The sequence below is a fragment of the Pelodiscus sinensis genome, chromosome 1, assembly GCF_049634645.1.
Source record: "Pelodiscus sinensis isolate JC-2024 chromosome 1, ASM4963464v1, whole genome shotgun sequence".
Taxonomy (NCBI): domain Eukaryota; kingdom Metazoa; phylum Chordata; order Testudines; family Trionychidae; genus Pelodiscus; species Pelodiscus sinensis.
In genome coordinates, this window is record NC_134711.1 from 126,929,816 (window position 1) to 126,951,410 (window position 21,595).

General features: G+C 43.4%; 1 long non-coding RNA gene across 1 annotated transcript in view; it reads right to left on the reverse strand.

The window, feature by feature from the left end:
- Positions 1-1,154: 1,154 nt before the first annotated feature.
- LOC142818777 (uncharacterized) overlaps positions 1,155-21,595 on the reverse strand; it is a 68,358-nt gene continuing 47,917 nt past the window's right edge. Inside the window, exon 3 of the long non-coding RNA XR_012896415.1 lies at positions 1,155-1,356. This is a non-coding gene — a long non-coding RNA (uncharacterized LOC142818777). The remainder of the gene's footprint in view (positions 1,357-21,595) is intronic.

Genomic DNA, 21,595 nt, shown 5'->3' on the forward strand with positions numbered 1-21,595 from the left:
CACATGCCCAGGGGTGGCACGGCACATGCTCGCACATGCACAGAATGCTGGGAGATCCGTGGTAAGCAAGGCCCATGCACGCAGTCCCTAGTCTCCCTCTCCATCCCTCAATAAGGGGACAGTGATGGCACTTACATGTTGTTGCCTCCCCGGATGACACTGGTGATGGGTCTGCTGGGACAGCTTGGGGGTCCTGGCTGTGTGGCCCGCTCCCTCTGGGCTCCTGCAGCTCCTGGCGCTCCTCCTCCATGCGCTGGTCAGGGTCCACTGCTCCAGGATCGATGACCCCCGGGGTGACACGGACCGTCCCACCCACCAGGATGCGGTTCAGGGTGTCAAAATAGGGGCAGGTGTCTGCCCCTGTTTGGGAGTTGCCCCCTGTGGCCCTGGCATATGCCTGCTGCAGCTCCTTTATTTTCATGCACACCTGCTCCTGGGTGGCCAGACTGGCAGCCATCCATCTGTAGACGGCCGCGTTCCTCCATCTAGTGCGGAGATCATGGACGTTGGAGACATCCCCCCAAACCTCAATCAGGTCCATGATCTCCGCACTGGACCAGGAAGACGCCCGCCTTCTCCGGCCCCTGACAGGCTCCTGGGAGCTGGGGGACTGGGCCCGGGGAGCAGTGGAGGGCTGGCTGGCACTGGCTGCCTGGCTCATGGTGGGGCCACTGGATCAGGGGCAGCGAGTGCTGGCTGTGGGCTCGCAGCCTGGAGCTGGCACAGGCACTGTGGCCACACTCGACCCCTTTAAGGGCTCCGAGGCTGGGGGGAGGGAGAGGAGTTTTCCTGGTTGTGCCCAGAGTGGCCACCAGGGCACCCTGGGAAGGGCTGGAGGCCCCCTATTTCAAAATAAGCATCTACACAGCGCTTATTTCAAATTAGCTATTTCGAATTTGGCGTTATTCCTCATAGAATGAGGTTTACCAAATTCGAAATAAGCGCCCCGCTATTTCAAATTAATTTCGAAATAGCAGTTTGGCTATGTAGATGCTAGGAAAGTTATTTCGAAATAACGGCTATTATTTTGAAATAACTTTGCTGTGTAGACATACCCTGACTGAATAATTACCAATAGGAGAAAAAAGCAAGGAATGTGACACTGCTATTGATTACTAGTGTATTGGTCTACTCACCATAGTTAAATTGCCAGTGGTTTTATAGGAACAGAATTCAGGTTAATTATAAAGAGACTGTTTGTTCTAGACATAACTGGCAATCTCTAGCAGAAGGCGAATACTCAATTGTCTTGAGTTATATGATGTGGCAGTTTGCTTGGATGACAACTGATGCACAGGAAGAGAAGAATCATTCAAACAATTGATACAGCTTCTTTCTGGTGCCAAATAAGAGAACCTGCAGTAAGAACAAAAAGCTAACTAGAACACCATCTGCTTACACTAGGTTGGAATTTGAGCCAAAGTATTCAAATACGGAACCTCCTTCTGTTCTGAGATGTGTTTTACACTGGGATAGTTCCAATGAGTTCACTGGAGTTATTTGATTTACACCACCAGGAGAAGCACCAAGCTATAGTTCTCTTTTGGAAACAGAAAATGGTTGGTGAAGCATGGACTGGAGCCACAATATTTTTCACATGACTTATTACCTTGCCCTTTACGTGACAGGTTGGCAGTGCCAACCTAAAGGAAAGCTGTTGAAAGGCAGAACAGCCTAAATGAAGGAACTGGGGTTGGGAATTAAGATGGCCTAAGCTCTAATATGGCAGTACCATTAACTCTTGTGCAGCATTGGACAAGTTACATATGCGCTGTCCCTCAACTTTTTCCTTGTACACAGTGGGGATATTATTTAAAGAACCTGGGGATTACAGTGGATGAGAAGCTGGATAGGAGTCAACAGTGTGCCTTTGTAGCCAAGAAGGCTAACAGCATATTGGGGTGCATCTGTAGGAGCATTGCCAGCAGATCTAGAAAAGTGATTATACCCCTTTATTTGGCACTGAGGAGGTCCATAGAATCATAGGGCTGGAAGAGACCTCAGGAGGTTATTGAGTCTAACCCCTTGCTAAAAGCAGGACCAATCCCAACTATATCATCCCAGTCGGGTCTTTGTCAAGCTGGGACATAAAAACCTCTAGCAATTGAGATTCCACTACCCCCCTAGGTAACCTATTCAAGTGCTTCACCACCCTCCTAATGAAACAGTTTTCCTAATATCCAAGCTAGACCTTCCCCACTGCAACTTGAGACCGTTGCTCCTTGTTCTGTCATCTGTCACCACTGAGAACAGCCTCTCTCCATCTTCTTCGGAACCTTCCTTCAGGTAGTTGAAGGCTGCTCTCAAATCCCCCCTCAGTCATCTCTTCTGCAGCCTAAATAAGTCCAAATCCCTCAGCCTCTCCTCATCAGTCATGTGCTCCACCATCCTCCCCACAATCATTTTGGTTGCCCTCTGCTGTACTTTCTCCAATGTGTCCACAGCCTTTCTGTAATGGAGAGTCCAGAACTGGACACAATATTCGGAACAGTTGAGGCCATATCTGGAGTAAAGGGAAATAATCAGTTCCCTAGATCTGCTGGCAATGCTCCTGCTAATGCACCCCAATATATTGTTAGCCTTCTTGGCTACACGGGCACACGGTTGACTCGTATCCAGCTTCTCATCCATTGTAATCCCCAGGTCTTTTTCTGCTGAACTGCTGTATAGCCAGTCTGTGCTGAGCCTGTAGCAGTGTGTAGGAGTCTTCTGTCCCAAGTGCAGGACTCTGCCCTAGTCTTTGTTGAACTTCATTAGACTTCTTTTGGCTCAATCCTCCAATTTGTCTAGGTCACTCTGGACCCCATCCATACCCTCCAACATATCTACCTCTCCCCCTAGCTTAGTATCATCCGTGAATGTACCGAGGGTAGTCTGGAGCACTGCATCCAATTCAGTTTGAGTTCTTTTCAGAAAAGGATGAAGTGATGAGCTTTTTAGACACAAACGGTAAGTGACAAAGTGGCTGGATTGGGATTACAAGGAGTAGCTCCCATGTCACCCATAAAATTATGTGAGGAAGCTGGACAATGAAGTTGTGAACATAATGCGCTTTGGGTGCCGTGAGGCATTCGCTAAAAGTGCTGCATGAGTTAGTCCTCAATTCTGAAAGTGCTGGGGGCCTCTTGACCAGTGCTGGTGTGTGACTTCAACTCCCACTGAAGTGTGATCCCAAAGCCACAGGCGATAATGTTAGTGAAGCTAATGAGAGCCGAGGGGACTCAGCACCTTGTAGCAACAAGATGTTCAAATGCAAAGCTCAGGATATGGCCAGAGTTATGACAGGGGAAAACGTTTTCTGGGTGGATGAATGAACGGAGTGGGGGAAGGGAGCAGAGGAGGACCATAATGTCTAGGAAAGGTTCTGATCTGTGCTGGGGACAATTCTTTTTGACACTTCCATTAATGCCTTTGAAATCAGAACAAAATCTGTGCTATTCAAATTAACTGGCACCCCTGCAATAGAGAGAAGAGTTGAGACATAGAGGGATAACCCAGAACCATTGGATGGACTAGAGAGATCCAGGCAACATGGAAGAGACAACAACTAAGGGAATTTAATTTTGCATACTGTGAGGTGCAGCTATACTATCAACAGGATAGAGCAGAAGGAAAGTCAGATGGAAAAAGGAAGAATCCCTAAGATGACAATGAAGGATTAGGATGGGGAACATTTTTGGGTAGGGGGCCACTGACCCTCAGAAAAATCAGTCAGGGGCCTTACACAAGTGACCCCCAACTCCCCACAGTCCCCTCACACACCAGAGCCTAGGAGGCCCAGGCTAATAGATTTTCTGTGCTCCAACTCCCCAGGGGGAAAGTGGTGGGGGGAAGCCTTGAGTGCCAGCGAGGCTCCCCAATGCTGGGGGGAGTCGTGAGCCTTGGGGGCTAGATCCAGGCAAGCTGGGGGCTGCATCCAGCCCCTAGGCCTGAGGTTCCCCACGCCTGGATTATATGAAGGCTTGGCTGTCAGACCCAGCTGACCTTTGACAAGATATATGTGTTCCTCATGGTCACCTTCCCCAGTATGAAGCAGAGTTTCTTTTGGAAAATACATTTTATCAGGTTATTTGTCCAGCGTTCGCACACACACACACACACACACACACACACACACACACACACACACACACACACACACACACACACACACACACACACACACACACACACACACACACACACACACACACACACACACACACACACACACACACACACTCTCTTGAGCCAGAGCCTGAAAACTCTTCCTGGCTCATATAGTAATCTCTCTCCTTTCAAGAGTCAACAAAGAAAGTGAATATAGGGTACAGCCTCTGACTTGTCTGTTATATCTTGGGCTGGGAAGAGACTTAGAAACCTTTTTTCTTAGGGACAATCACCCATACTAAATGGGAAAAATTATGAAATCACAGAGCAGCAGAGAACAGTTTCTATCATTAGAACTAGAAATAATGATGATCCTTATCTTTAAGCAAATATGAAGCCTCTGGTCCCAAACAGAATCATAGAATATTAGAACTGGAAGAGACCTCAGAGATGGAGCAGCCCACTGACCATAAGTAGTAAGCATTATCCAGGAAGGGTGATGTTAACCATTCACATCCCTATTTTGAACAGGAGTTTGATAGTCGGGCTTTATTGTTTTATATTGATTCTGCACACACTGGGCTGGTTTTTGTTTTTAAACCACCCAGCTGGTGGCCTTTTCTGTGCTTTCAAAAGATTTTAAGTAAGTATTATTTTTTAGGAATACCTATAATTATTTTTTATTTTAATGATCATTTTTGTTGTCTGAAGTTGCTTTATTATAGACAAAGAAATTTAGTGTGTTTATTTTGGGTTTCTCTTTTTATTTTCACTAATTTTAGGTTTAATATTAATCACTTAAGGGGAAAAAAGTTAAACTTCGTGCAGCATCAGGAAACTTTGCGAAAGCATCAGGACACAAAGTTAAGGCTGTCAGTAGATGTTCACTGCCAGATAAAGAGTAGCTGTCAACTTTGTAACCTTGAATAAAATATCTGAATAGCTTTTTAGTGGAATTTTAAAAAGCTGGTTTTATTTAATTTTTTGAAGGTGTTTTTTTTTTCATTTAACATCTCTTGCTATGTTTATTATGAGAGACTAAATATTTAAAACTTTCTTGGCTTACCTGTTACTAGCTGAAATTTTGAACTTTTTTGTTTTTAAAATGATTTTAGACTTTCCAAGAGCTTTGGGGGGGGAAGGGGTGTGTGCGTAAATTGCAAGTTATGAATGAATGACTCATGTAAGTTGCTTATATTTCTATACTGCTATTCATTTTCATATTTAAGCTTTGACCAAGGTTGGGTTTTTTCCCAGCTGAGATCCCTTTTGGCCTGGGCTTTGATAACTTATTTCAGCAATGTTTAATTCCATCTTTTCCTTTCATGTTTCACCTCTCTGATCTTAACTACATTTTGTATAGTTAAACAGTTTAAATGGGATTGTTCTTGTACCTGCTGCAACCATCACAATTCACTATTTACAAGCTCATTTGTTAGGAAGCCCCCATTTCTTTCAGAATGACCGTAAGGTCTCCCATGTTGTTGTGTGGGGAAAAATCACATAGGACAGGGATGGTCAATAAGTAGTTTGTGAGACAAATGCAGTACATAGGCACTTAGGGTCAGCCATAACAATAAGGATGTGTGAGTGAAAGTGCTGATTTAACAGCTCTTTTTATTTGTGACTGGGCAAGGGCTGTTTTAGTATTCCTTCTAACTGGTGGCACACATCCGAGCCAAGTACACATGACCTTAATATTGGTGCACAAGACAAAACTCACTCTGCTCATGGATGGAAAATCTTAGTGGGAACACTGGCACTTCATACTAATAAGCACAGGAAAGACATTGAGTTTTATTTTATGTAACAATCTTATGTGATCAAAAGCAAGAGCATTGTGATGTCATTCCCAATAGTTCTAGCCTTTAAGAGTCAGCTTTTGCTCTCAGTTACACAGGTGTAAACCCAAAGGAGATCTACTGAAGTAAAATCTGAAGTTCATGGCGTTGTTCTAGTTACTTAGATGCAACTGAGGTCAGAATTTGGATTTATATGCCACTTTGCGGGTGCTAGGTATGAAAGGGTACATAACACTGACTAATTGACTGCCGAAGAAGAACATCAATCTTGGAATGGTGTAAAAATCACAGATGAGGAAGGTTAATGTACACTGTTCCAAATGGTGTCAAATAACTAACAGTAATAGGATTAAATATGGGAAATTAAATTATGATGAATTAGAGGGAAAATACCCTAACACTGAAGCATTACGGTATCCCAAAATGAAGTGATATCCATTATATAATTTACAAACAAACTTGGGAGGCGGGGAGGAAGCAGTCTAGGGAGAAATAGTAATCTATCTGGGAGATGTCAAGGTGTCACCTATTTTTATTTTTATGATGTGTTCAACTTAAATTAATAATTCCATCTCCTAGTGTGCATAAGACCAACACTTAGGAACTATGACAAAAGGTTATGTGAATCAAGACCAACCTTTGTCTTAACTATATAATAAATAGACTTGACCATGGAATAAAACCCCTTTTCTGGTTAGTAGCTGTTTTTATAGATCTTTATATAACTGAACTGTTCTCATGCTAACACTGTGGGTCAGCTAGATACTAACAGCATCACTCATTTTCTAACTTGGCCTCACTGTCCTTGCTGCTCTTCCCATGTAATTTATACTAATCATGGCAGTACATTCAGGACTTCATCCATATGTCTACAACTGGATGTCCAGGGATAAGGGCACTTTAAGAGATCTAATTGGGAAGAACAGCCATGTATTTGCCCACTGGTTACTTTAACAATGCTTCAGAACAACGTAGCCTATTACTCAGCTGTCTTGCCCCTGACAAAATGTTGGGTCTCACAACACTTTTGTTGCCCAACTTGATATCTTCAAGGGTCTTGAGTTTAAGAAAGTGCTTAGCACCCACTTCTTTGATTTTCAGGGGGCAGTCTACTACTCTTAATTCAGACTAATCCATTCATCTCTACATAATGATACTAATTAATAATGCATAGTTCTTATATTGTGCTTTTAGTGCCTAGATATCAAAGCACTTTACAAAGGAGTTCAGTATCATTGGTCTCATTTTTACAAAAGAGGAAACTGAGGCATGAGGCGGGAAATTATTTGGCTAGTAGAGCCGAGAACTGTACCCATCTCACAGAGCACACTGCTTCTGTGCTTTCCTTCCCTTCCCTGAGGCACTGGGACCAAGTATTCCTCTGCTAGGTCCCACTTGCTCTCCCGTTTCCAAATCGATTCTTTTTGCATGCACGTGGTACACACCACTCTCTGCATTCCTGCTGGAAATGCTCCTCCGTAAGGCACGGAGTCCTTAACTTATTCAAGTCTGGAGCAAGGCATGCAGGAAGAGATACAAAGCTCAGGATGGTTTCTTTTAAATGAACTTGTTGTCTCTTCCCTACTAATAGTAATCTCACCTGACACTCTAGCATGGAACTATGGGCTTGATTTTATGAACATTTCTGATTCTCAGTAACTTCAATGGGAGTTCAGGGCACCTGGCACCTTTTCAGAAATAGGCCCTTAAAGTATAAAATTTCAGAGTGTCATGAACTGGAAAGTTAGCAGACTTGAGCGGGTTTGGTTGTCTCCCAAATATCTTATTTTAAGAGGCTTGAATTGAACCATAATGGCTTCTGCCTGGCACAAATTATAATCCTCCAAAGTGCTCTGTACTCTCTCTAGAATGATCATTTTGAGCTTATTCCAAAGATGACTTTTAAAGACAAGCAGAAATAGTATCGCTCAACAAAGAACAGGGCTTGCTTCCTTTTCACACTTATTGCACTTATAAGCCAGGAAGATTCAGGTTATTTCTGAAGCGGAAATTCTACCAGTACAAGCAGGCTAAATCTCCTTTTTTGAGACATGAATCTTTCGGCACGCACCACAGACTGAAAAGTGAAAATTGCAGTGGGTTGCTGGCACGTGTTTTCCGTCAAGCTTGACCAGCCTCACAAAAGGATGTGGATAGCTACTGTAGACTAGTTGTGGTTAAACCACTGTCTGACCACCCGTTTTTATCTTGGATGTGTTTTTATCCGTTTCGGGTCATTCTCCCAGCCCTTGGAAATGGTTCTTCCTTTCAAGCAGTGCCTTAATTATGGACATGTCTTTAAAGCTGATGTTACTACATGCAAAACAGCACACTCCACTGTCATGTAGATAACTAACTTTGCTAAGCTCTATTTATGAATCCTTCCCGTAAGTGATTTGAGCTGCAGATAAAAATAGTCTTGGAAATGGTTATATCTTTTTTCTTAGGTTTGCTCATGTGCCAATTTTTGTTGGATTTCTAAACCTTAAACACAACATAGACAAACACTGATGTTGCACAAAGGAGAAGGGTATTTTGTTTACCTCAAGGGCTACACCTTTCCTGATTTTTACTTTTTAAGTATGTTCTGGAAGATGGGTGGGATGGGGTAAGGTCACAGAAGACCCCCTTGGGGGGCAGAGGGTTTCCCAAAGTGCTGACATGGCCACTGCCACTCACCTTCCCACTCTCTGGGCTCCTCCCTGCCCGGTCCTGCTGGGCCAGCTTCCTGGTCTCCCCCAGCCAAGGCACCAAGCTGACATGAGTGCCCCCCTAAGAAACAATACAGACGCTGAACCTCTTCAGGTCCAAGGACAGTGCAATTTAGGGCCCCGTTTTCTGGGATACCACTCCCCAAATGGGATCAAACCCCAATGAATTATGTGGGTATGCCCCTTTTAACAATGAAAGGGGGAATATACACACTGGTTGCTCCACCAGGTAATAATTATTTACACTGGGCTTGATAGTCAGTAAAAGTGATTTTATTAAGCCCAAGCAGTAGGATTTAGTGGTTCTGAGAGAGAACAGGCAAAGTAGATTACAAATCAAAAGTAACAAAAACACACTTCGCTAATTCTAACTCTAAATCCTCAATGTGAACTTATTACAAACTCACCGTAAAACTGTTTTCTGTTCCAGCGGCACCTTCAAACCAGGGAAATTTCCACTTCCTCTGGGGTCTCTGGTTCACCATCCTCCGGTGTGTCCAGCCAACCCAAAAACAAAAGACTCTTCCCTTCCCATTCTTTTTTAAAGAATTCTCTTATTGCATGGGGAGTCACCTGGCTGCTCCCTACCAACCCCTAAGACAACATAAGGACAAAAGGCTATTTGCATATGACTGCCTAGACACTGAGGCCTCCCTTGATGACTTTCATTCACACATTTTAAACCCTTGGGCTACATCTACACTGCAGGCTTCTTGCGCAAGAAGCACGTCCACACCTCAAAGTGCATCGCAAAAATGATGTGCTTTTGCGCAAGAGAGCATCCACACTGCATGGACACTCTTGCGGAAGAAAGCTCTGATGGCCATCAGAGCACCTATGCTTCTTCCCATACGGGTTTCTTGCGCAAGAAACCCCTCTGGAGCGTCCACACTTGCCTTTTTGTGCAAGAGCTATAGCGCAAAAGGGAGTTATGCCTCACAGAAGGAGGTTTACCTATACTGCAAAAAGCCCTCTGTTCTGCCGTTTTAGAGCTGATTTACTTGCGCAAAAGCGCATTTAAGGTGTGGATGCTGAGCAGGTTTTTGCACAAGAACAGCCATTTGCGTGCAAAAACCTTGCAGCGTAGACGTAGCCATGAAGTATTCCCTACTCCACATGTATAATTGTATACACAAGAATGATACACACACCAAAATAAAATATAGAGCCAGCAGATTATGACATGAAGATCGATAGGTTACATGAAATAATTTGCTCAAAGCACCTTTGAGTGATGTATATTTATGTCCATAAGTCCATTTCACAAAGCATGAGGAGTGGTCCATCACAATGGGAGTTTGCCATGCAGATTTGACCACTTCATGTCTGCCTCCATGAGTTGACAGTATCTGACACTTTGAAGGAAAGTGAAACTTTCCTCCCTTTTATTTGGCACATGTATAGTACTTTTCACTGTAGATTCCAAAGCATCTCACAAAGAATGGCTATTATCATTATCTCCCATGGAGAAACTGAGGCACAGACCGGTTAAGTGACATGCCTAAGGGGAGACAGCACAAATGATCAAAGAACTCCCGTCAGTGTGCTTTGTCATAGTGCCCTCATCAATTACATATTCCTGTACCTCGGAATTTCCTTCCTAACCACTGCAGTCACCAATTAATGCCCTGAAACATGAATATTGATTCCCATATTTAGACCTGGCAGTATGGAAAAGGTTTTTCAAAGAAACAAAAGGGGAGGTAGGTACCTAATTATAATTTGCTTTCATTGGGAGATAGGTACCTAACTCCCCTAGGCAGAAAATTTTTCAGCTCTTTGGAAACTCCTGCCACAATATTTCACTCTTAAACCTCCGAAAGCATCAAATTCCTCAGGTTGACAAATGCTATTGACTTTTAGTATTTGTCCTGTATTTATCTACCATTCATGTCATCAAGCAATTCTTTCCCCTATATTAAGGGGCAGTGTAAAAAAGAAAGGAATTTTCACTTCAACAATCATTATGTAATTGTTATTATTATTACTTTATTTATTTGTGGTAGCACTTAGAGGTGGTGGACTATGCATAATGCAAACATGTAGTAAATGAAGTTTCTCAGTTGCTTCAGTTTTCACAGAATTGGAGCCTAGCACAAAGCTGGGAAAGCTCTGAAAGGGGGATAAATATGGTGCAGTTTAAAAAGAAATCAATTACTGCTGCAGGCCTTTACAATGAAACTGAATCAGATACTGTCTAGTGAAGCAGCTGAAGTGCCCTAACTAGAGTATTATTCTTAGAGGTACAGTAATAACTATTGTGCCTAAGGTTAGATACTTCTGCCTTAAGTCCATACTGCAATTAAAGGGACATAGTATGTTTAGAAGTCAGTTTAAAAAAATTCCGTATCTCTCATTAATGGAGAAATCAATTAAAATTAAGCATCACTGATGCTGTTTGTTTACCCTTTTGCATTTGCCCCCTCTGCCAGCTTGGACTACTAAACTTTTTCTTACTTTTAATAGTGCATTTCTAGTCAGTTTCACTTTCAGATTTTCATGGTTTGGTATCAAACATTACAGAGGGAATGTCTGTTTATTTAAGAATTCTGTTCTGTTTGGATTTATTTTTAATTATGGAAGTCATTTGCACAAAGCCTAATTTTTTGGCAATTCTGACTTTAAATTGTTCCCAATATGTTAACATCTCTGTCTCAATCATCCAGTTCCACATGTTCAAAAATCATGATCCAGGCTCTAAAAAAACCATAATTTTAAAGTCAATCTCAGGATTTAAAAAATAACTTTGGGTCTTTATATTTGTTTTCTGTTTTTTTAAAACTTTAGAATTCACAATGTCATGCTTTTCTCCACAGCCATAAGGGCTAGAAACTTACTTTCTTATTTACATGGCAGGGGAAATTCTCACAAAATGACATGCCAGGACTTTAAGATAGACACCCATCATTGCAAAGCTGACAATACAACAGTGAGCCTTGGTCTACACTAGGGTGTTATTTTGAAATAACCCCCCTTAGGTCGAATTTTATAAGCAGAGTCCATGTTACTTATTTTGAAATCTGAGCTCCTGCTTTCCTCTGGGAATAGCACTAATTTTGAAATAGTTGATTCAAAATAGCGGTAGTGTGGATGCTCCGGTGCCGCTATTTCAAAATAACTACTCCCCAGAGTAATTGGAGTTAATTGCTCCCCAGTGCTTGCTGGGGCTCTAAGTCGAGGTAGCAAATCCACATTAACAGAGCCTGCCATGGACTAATTTTGAGGCTTCCTGGTAGTGGGGACATGCTATTTTCGATTTGTAAAATTGGGATTTATGAAGTTGAATTTAGTTATTTTTAAATCATTTCCTACTGTAGACATGCCCTCAGAGATAGCAACATAGCAATTTTTTAGCAGATAGGTTAGCTTTCATTTTAAGATAAAGTAATTCTGGCAATGTGGCAGGAATAGCCACAGTGGACCAGATCCTCAGCTGCTATAAACTGACGTAGCGCCATTTAATTCAATGAAGCTATGCTGGGTAGGATGTTCAAATGATACAGTTAAGGTGTATACCTAACAGTACATTTTCAAAGTGCTGTATAAGCAGTCTATAAAATAACATGTATTTGAACAAGGGAGCTGTCAAAGAGCTTTTTACAACTGCAAGGGGATTTAAAAATCAAATAAAAATAAAATAAAAAAATATACTAGAATATGTAAAACAATCATTCCAGATTTGAAGCCTAGTTCTATTCTGAAAAGAAATTTGGTAAAGGTAGTACATGCTTGTTTTTGCATTCCTATGCCACCGTTTGTCTGAGGGCTTCAAAAGGGCTTCAATAACCTATCACAATGAGAAAGAGTTTATACTGTATTACCACATAATCTAACCTACTGTTACAGAAATCACTTCAGCCGTCTGTTGTTGAAATGCATCCACCTCTAGGAGAATTGATTGATTGTTAAGCAACAGGCAACAGTACAAAATTGTTTAGGGGACTAATTCAAGAAACTAATTCCCATTAAAATGAGCAAGAAACTGGGTGTCATTCTCCCCTTGTGGCTCCAGAAATCTCCATCTGCATATCTATATGAAAACTTTGTACTCCGTAGCCAAGATTTCCAACAGGGACTACTGATTTTTTGAAAAGCCAATTTGAGGCTCCTTGCAGCAGCTTGCTTTTCAGATAATGGCTACTAAGCACTTTCTGAAAATCAGGCCCATTTTTAATGGATCTGAAGTGGGACACCCAAAATCGCTAGTTACTTCGAAAATCTTGGCCAGCACTGTGTAATGCAATAACAGAAGGGCACAGCTCTGCTATTATTACCATATGTACTGCTCACTACCAGTTGGAGTGCTTGCTTTTAGGAATAGTCCTGTGAGTTGACCTGTAGTGGAATCACTCTCTTTAGTAAACACTGCGCCTAGAAGTAAGGGTTTGCAGGATTGTAAGACAATAACTGTATAACCATCATATTTAGATAGTGAAATAATATAAACCAACCTAGCCAACAGCACCGAAAAATAAAACAGAGCAAGAACAAAGACAATATAAAAAATGCACAGCAAACTAGGAAAACTAGGAATGAAGTAATTCACAAACCCCAGCAAGAACTATCCTGGAGAAAGTTAAATATTTGTGTGTCACAGCATAAAGAGAAGTACAGTACAGCAATTAGCAACAGATGGTCAGAAATTGTTTTCAAGATGATCAACGTGCATTTCTATGTCCAGCTGCTAAGCAGTATAGATATTTATTCTGCCAGAAGCATGATCATTTTTTATGCCATTATTTTTATTAATGATGAAAGTTATTAATTGCAGCATGTTTCCCTTCCATTGCATTTTGCAAAGAAAGGAAAATGGCAGACTGGAGAAGACAGCTGAGACTGCATATGGAATAGGTCAGTGTACTTATGTGTAACCATGCAACAAAAGGTCAGTGTTGAGACCTTCCTGAAGAAAGTTCAGGGCACATTCCGGCTGCGAACATATGGTCACTCGGTGGCTGATCAAAAAGGGAGTTTCAGTGCTCTGCTGCATGCTTACCTTGACCCTGCTCCATACCACCCGTCTTCCATACATCAGACAAACCATTCTTTAATCCCACAGGGAATATTCATTCTGTCTAGAAGATACTTGGAATAACTTCATTTCGTCATCAGTGCAGCAGCCATGAATTGGGCCTATCCATATGGAGCAGTGTGCAACAGACACTGTCGTAAGCCCCACCCAAAGAGTAGGGATGACGTTACCAAGATGGTAGGTGCCTCATGAATGCACAGAACAGATAGGCGATAATATTTCTTAGCACTCATACAGCCAATTCCACCTGTAGATCTCGAAGTGCTCTATAATGTAAGCAAGCCAGTATCACTGACCTTCTTTTTGAGATAGGGAAACTGAGCCCCAGAGAGGTTAAGGTCGCATAGCTAGTTAGCAACAGAGCCAGGAATAGAACAGCCAGGACTGCTGTGCCATGCCCTATCCCCTAGATCACACTGAGGGTACCTTGGAAAGATCAAGGAGAGGGTAGCAAAGCAGTCAGCCAGAACATCCCTAGGAGTCAAGCATAGCACACATCAGGCCAGGAACCCTGTCGTCATTTTGCAGCATACTTTGCCCTCCCTCATCACACTTAGTCCATCCTGTATATAGGGGTGCAAAGAGCCCCTTTGCACTCACCCTTTGCACACTCATACATGCCTGCCACAATGTAGCCCTGTCTGAATTTGGATATTGATTACACGAGGAAAGTAATGTAATATTATGTAGCCCTTAGAAATATTGTTTCCGGTCACTTCTGTGAGAAGCGTTCAGTGACAGGAGACTTCTGTACTAATAAAACAAGCAAAAAGGTTGCACCAGTTGTTAGCTCCATTAGAGGTTTCAAAATTACAGAAGAGGAGTGCCTATGGCTTCAAGAGCTTTCAGCTGATTTAGAACATGTCCTCATAACATCACTTGATAAAAATAAGACACTGACTTTTTAATAGAATGAATTACTTAAGTTTTATATTTAACCACAGTCAGTGTTGAGGCTATTACTGGTTTTCAGAATATTTTAGGAATCTGATCTTGATCTTGCATATGCTAAAAGCCATCACAACAAATGCCTTATGCCAATGGTCACCAACCAGTAGATTAGGATCTACTAGTAGATCTTGGAGCCTTTGACAGATGATCCTGACTGGTTTGGCCTGGAAGCTATCAAGCGCTGGCACTTCAGTTGCCCTCCACCCACTGTCATGCTGCTCCTGCCCTCTACCTTGGAGCTGCCCCTCGGGAGCCTCTTGTTTGCTGTGCAGGGTGTGGGAGGGAGAAGGGGGGGAGCTGATGTCAGGGTGTCCCTCCTCCACTCACTCCTGTACCCTATTTCCACACAGAGAGAAGGTGATGGAGGGAGCCTGGCAAAGCAAATCTCTGTCACTCTCACAAACTGTGTGTGTCTGTCATTCTTACAAACACACATTATCCTTCACTCTCATTTCCTGACCCAACACACACAGGGGGGAGGAGAGGAGGGTTGTTTTACTCCTTTTACTGCTTGCAAAGTGTGCTATTTTTGGTTTTTGACTAGTCTGTCTATTTCATAATTTTTATTTCTCTCTTACACTTAAATTTAATTCTTTGAGTAGTGAGTTCTAAAATGCCTAACCTGTTGTGGCTGGAGTAATTATCCCTAAAGGAATTGCTTCTCCTGGAAGTGGCTGGCATGTCCCTGCAGCCCCTGAGAAAGGCAGAGCAGGGGGTCTCCACATGCTTCCCTTGCCTGCAGACACCACTCCTGCAGCTCCCATCGATCAGTAATGGGGAACTGCAGTCAGTAGAAGCTGTGGGGGGAGTGCCTGTGGATGAGTGGCAGCACATGGAGTCATGGAGCCATTGCTGTACATGCCAGCTGCTTACAGGAGTGGTGCAGGGCCAGGGCAGGAGTAAACCTGCCTTAGCTCCATGGCTCCACTACCTGGTAGCCATCTCAGTTAAGTGGTGCCCAGCTAGAACCTGCTTCCTGAACCCCTGTCCCAGCCCTGAACCACCTCCTACACCCAACCTCCTTCCTAGAGCTTGCACCCTGAAACCCCTCCTGGACCTCAATCCCCCACCCTGGGTTAAGGCCGGAGCCCCTCCCACACTCCAAACCTCTTGGCCCATGACTAGAGCCTGCGCCCCAACCCCCTACTCCAGTCTGGTGAAAGTGAATGAGGATGGGTTAGGAAGGGAGATAGAGTGAGCAGGGTGAGGCCTGGGAGAAGGGGTGGAGCAGGGGTAGGACCTCAAAGCAGGGGTGGGAAAGAAGTGGGACAAGGGTATTTGGGATTGAGGTAGATCTTACATTTCACTTCAACTGAAAAAGTGATCTTGTGGTTAAAAGGTTGGAGACCGCTGCCTTATGCTCTGGCTGCTGGGGAGGAAATAAAATGGCTGTAGCGCTTAGCACAATGTATTTCTTATCCATTAGATTTGCTTCTGTCAAGTCACTAAAAGTATCTGAAATAGTAATTTCATTGCAGGCAGGAGCAGCGGGGAAGTCACGAGCCACCTAGACTTACATCTGGCTCTTTATTTAAGTGGAGTATCAGTTATTCTTGTTTTTCAGGATAAAACTTTCAAAAGCCCGTAAATGATTTAGGAGTCCCAGTTTCAGAATGGGTGCCTAAATTCAACTGAAAGTCAACAGTATTTAGACTCTAAAGTACCTAAGTCACTTCTAAAAACGGGGCATAGGCTTCTACATCACTGAGGTACTTTTGAAATTTTTACCCTCTATCCATTGAAGCTGATCCATTTAACAGGATTAACTGCTCTGGATTTGGTCACCTCTCCTTGCTTTGGGGTAATCAGCAGAGAGCTTAATTGTACACTACAGCAGTACAATGGTAGCGACACAAAATCATACATAGGTTCTGATCAATACAGTTATAGTAATAGCTTAAAACCAACAGCTCTTTTTGTCTTTCTACTTAGTTTTTGTCCCATGTGAACACATTGCTCGGCATTAATTTAACGTATTAATTTCTGTATTATTTCTAGCAGGTGGGATGACCAGCTATCATAGAATCACAATTAATAATAATTTGCATAGTGGCAATAATGTGCTGCTCTAAACAGTGGATATTTGGGATGGAATGCACATATTAAATTGCTGTGTTATTTCCCCACCACCACTGTGATAGTAATCTCTTGATTTATATGCCCAATTTAATGTTGCCTAGTCTAATTTTCAATAAACCTTATCATGGGGTCTGGGCCTGTAATTACTGAGCACTAAACTCTTCCTGATGGTGCTAGTTCAGAACTGAGGTTGTTATGAATTTGTGACCATTTCTCTGCTGGAAACAGTTGGGACAGGGAGTCTCTGGTAAGCTTGTTAGCAAGGTTGTAGATTATTTTATTGGTTTGAATGTTTTCTCTGTAAAGCAATGTTTCTTAAACTTTTTAAGACCAAGGAACACCAAACAATATATTTTTTTTTTATGAGGAACACCAAGGATTTTTTGTTTAGCAAAACCCACTTCCTCAGATGAGCTGGAATGGAAACAACAGAAACCCAGAATTTATAACAGAAAAAGAAGGGGTGGGGGAGGAAAGGTGCCTGTCAATTGTAGGACCGGTTGTTGGCCAAAGTACCTTCTCCTTACAAGATTGAAGAGTCTAGGTAATACATCAACAGTAGCTATTGTTTGGGAGAAAGAATGAGCCCTTCCCAGCCAATCAACCATATCACCTCAGAGGCAAGAACTCAGGTACAGGAAAGTTGACCGAGGGGGGAAAGTTATTGAGCAAAAAAAAATAAAAGGTCACCTGCCCTTTAAGGGCAGCCATTTTGAACTCTTGTGTTCTCCGCGGCACACTTCCGACTGCCTCGCAGCACACCGGTGTGCCACGGAACACAGTTTAAGAAACACTGCTGTAAAGCTTAAACCCTTAGGAATATACACGCTTGCACGTTGATTTATAAGAATGGCAAAAGCGCTGTTAGCCATCTCTGAGGAGAAAGACAAGCAGGCTGTGCTGGTAAATTCACTGTATAATCAGGGAGCTGTGCAGCCTGGAAATGCCTTAGTCAGGAGGCAGGGAAACAAAGATCTCCAGCTAAGAGAGGTCACCACCAGAAGAGTTGGGAGCCCTTGCTGGACTACGTGGGGGAAATACAGGTACCCTGAACTGTGACACAGCATCTCTCTTTCTCTCTCTCTAGTTCTTCCCCCTGCTACGCCCCCCCCCCCCCCCCCCCCCACACACACCATTATTTAAGTTTTACGTTCAGGGGAACTCATAATATGCTTAAGTGCCTTGCTAAATTGGGGCCTTAGCTGTTGTACTACCTTGAACATACTTTTCATACACAACCTTTATTTTGTAAGTCACCTATAGTCCGTATGATTTACAAGAGTAAGTTTTGCTTTCTACCTGCTCTCATCTTTCCTCTGCATCATATTATGGACCTATTTAGTTCCCACCTTATTTCTAGGATCAATTGTTCTCTCCCTATCATATTTGAAAAATTCCTCCTTTTCCCCATTTGGCTATCGTTAGCTCATTCTACATTTGAACTGCCCTTACTTTTCTCCTGTAAGCCTTAAATGACTGTACATTTTTACTTTATTCCTACCCTACTTCTCTATTTCTCCTACAGGGTTTTCTTCTAGTCTCTGTTCTTGGAGCCAGCCTCTTGTGAAATTACACTAGCCCCTTCTTGTTTGCAATTTATCATCAGTGGAAACTCCCATTCCCAGCGCCTTCAGATTCAGGGAATTTTATTGCAACAGGATCACAAATCTTTTTCAAAATGCAATTGCCCATTGCTGCTGCGTTCTAGGGATGCATTCTTTTATAACACTAAGTATTTAATAGCCTGTGGGTACTTGCACTAACTTTGCCGATTCATCTTTTCAGTTCTCAGTTAATTTGCTGCTTGCTTTTGATAAGATATAGATGCACAGGTAGTTTCTCCTCTGAGTAGAGTCTTTACTTTCTGTGTTAAACTTGTCCTCTGATTAAATAAAGAACCTCTGTATCTGCCATGATTTATTGCCTTTGTTATCCACAGATATCAGGAAAGATCCCCAGGAGAAATAATCCTGCAATTTCTAGCAACTTGATACTAAATCATGGATATTTTCATTCAGACTCTTCTTCAGTATACGGGGAAGGGAAATCTGTACAAATGCTGTTATTGTAGTATAAGCTACCGTATTTAATGTATACTGTCCTCAGAACGTGTTTGCGGCTCAGTGGCTACAAATATTTTGTGACAGTGACCCAATACCTCTCCTCCATATCCCCTTCTTATGCATGGTACTTAACGTCAGTTCAGCTATATGAATCGCTGCTGCTGGTCTGAGTTATACTCTAAACATCAGCTCCACTACAGCTCCACTTTCTGTCTTCTCATTCAATTGAGATGCATGGTTGGGGCAGTGAGGCTTAACTGAAAGCTTCAAATTCACCTAACAGACTGCCTGCTTTGAACCAAGAGGATGATACTCTGTTCCCTCTGATCCGAACTATTGCCTTCTCACCACAGACTGCAACCATGTGCTGTGCCAATCCAAACTGCTCTTCTCTGTGCTCTCAGCCCTGTCCAGGAGCTCATCTCTGGCATTAGTCTTCTTCTTCCTTCACTCATGGGAGGCACTTAACACAGCTTAGGGATGGCCGCCTGCTGCAGTCTGAGCTGTAATCTGGCCTCAGACCACAGAAATCAACACTGAGGTTCTAGCCAGTCTCTCACTCGTCCATTTCCCCTGGAAGCTCTAGAGCAGTGGTCCCCAACCTTTCGGGGCTGCTGGGCACCTGGGGGCTGGGCCACTCACGCGCTGGGAGTCCGGGGGCGGGGCCGCGCATGCGCCGCATGCCCAGGGCAGGAGCCGTGCATGCGCCATGCACCTGGGGCCGGCATCGCGCATGAGCTGCGTGCCCGGGGGCTGGACCGCCCCAGATCATTTGGTGGGCACACAAATGCCATGGCGCCCGCGGGCACCATGTTGGGGACCACTGCTCTAGAGCCCTGAACTCCCCTGGCACTTCTCAGGATAGCCTCTACTCAGCTCATTACATCTCTTGTCCTGTTGCGCTGGAGTCACCAGGACAAGAGCCCTGCATAGATACAAAATTTGGATCTGTAGCCGCAACAATGAGCTGCGGATATCGAGTGGATATCTGCGGGTTTGCAGGGCTCTGCATATGCTGTCCCTGTCCTCTTGCTCGCAAAAGGAGAAACAAGTTGAATGTCTGCTGCCATCTCTGAAAGCTCGTGCTCGTTGTTTTAGCCAACAGAGCTGACAAAAAACACGCATCCTCTTTGAAACATCCCCGTGTCATCATCCAACTGATGCTTTTTCTTTTTAACTGGATGTAATTCTGGGGGTAGAAGAAAATGGTCTTTGGCCATTTTTACAGATGACTGTCCAAGATCATATCCTGGAGCCTACTAATTACCTGGTAATGAGATTACTTTATAATTTATACATCTGTTGAGAAGGAAGTAAGAAGTCATCATTTACTCATGTAGCTCCAGATTCAGTAAATAAGGGTATGTGTACACTAGCTCGTTAGTTTGAGCTAGGTAGGGTAATTAGGGCAACTGGAGTTGCAAATGAAGCCTGGGATTTAAATATCCTGGGCTTCATTTTCATGTTCCTGGGAGCCGCCATTTTTAAATCCCCCTTAGTCCGAACTCCGTGCCCGCAAGGAGTAACGGTAGTTCAAGTTAGGATCTCTAATTCGAACTACCTACTCTGTGCCGCGTGTAGCCGCGGGCACGGAGTTCGGACTAAGGGGGATTTAAAAATGGCGGCGCCCGGGAACATGCAAATGAAGCCTGGGATATTTAAATCCCAGGCTTCATTTGCAACTCCGGTTGCCCTAATTACCCTACCTAGCTAGAACCAACGAGCTAGTGTAGACATACCCTGACTTACCTATATTCAACTCCCTTTTGATCAGTAAGTAGCGTAAGGAGATGTACACAAAGAATGAAGGAAAAGGAAAAGGCAGTCAAACCTTTGGCCTAATCTGACAGTCTGGATGAGCTGGATGGCTCAAATTAACACTCCTCAGATTTGTATCCGAAGGGGTTAGGAACAAGGCATATTCACTGGTGGTCCCTTCAGTCTGCAATGTGCTTCCCCCCCTTGTATGTTGAACTTTCGAACATGTTTCACAGACTCTGTTTGTTCAGGCTCTCTTTCAGAGGGTGGTTTAAGTTAATGTTTTCACACACAAGCACACTGTGTAAACTGTGGGGGGTGGGGGGAGGGTAAGGCACCCAAGGAAGAGCCCTGGTATTATCCAGATACTGCCATTGACAGTGTAGGCTTCGAGGGGGAAAGGGTGGGAAGGGGCAGCTCTCTTAGGGCCCAGGGCACCATCACCACTAGCACAACAGCATCCAGAGCCAGGGGCTCTTTAAATCGCTGTCAGAGCTCCAGATGGCGTGGGCTGGGCAGTGTTGAAGGGCTAGCTTCCAGCCTGCTCTTTTCATCTAAGGCCTCACCCCTTCGGGGGCTCAGAGCCAGCACTCCAACCTTGCCCAGGGACCCCACAATTCTGTAGGTCACTTTTAATATTGCCACCAACTCAACTAACCAACACCGCAGCACAAAAAAAAAAAAGTACCAAAAAAACCCCTGGCTATTTCCCCACGGTAGCACAGCATAAAAGGGTAAACCATATGCCTCCTCAATCATGTAGAAGAGGCTTGATCTTACAATTTCACCCTTGCAGAGCTAACTCCGCTGCAGTTCCCCCCCCCCCCCCTTATCGACTAATAGAGTCGTTGATGGAAATTCCATCGACTACTTAATTAGCTGATTACACACATTTTAACATCCCTAATCTCTCGGAGCTTCTGGCCTTTAGTACTGTTCTTTCAGCAAAGAATGAGACAGACAAAGCAGCATAAGGTAGTGATACTTTACAAATACTTTGTGCTTTTTGCTACTAAGTGGGAATTACAATCTCTCTGGAATTTACAATCTTCTACTACTGAAAAAAGAACTAAATGATATGAACAAAGACAGGGTAAGTGGTTAGGAAAC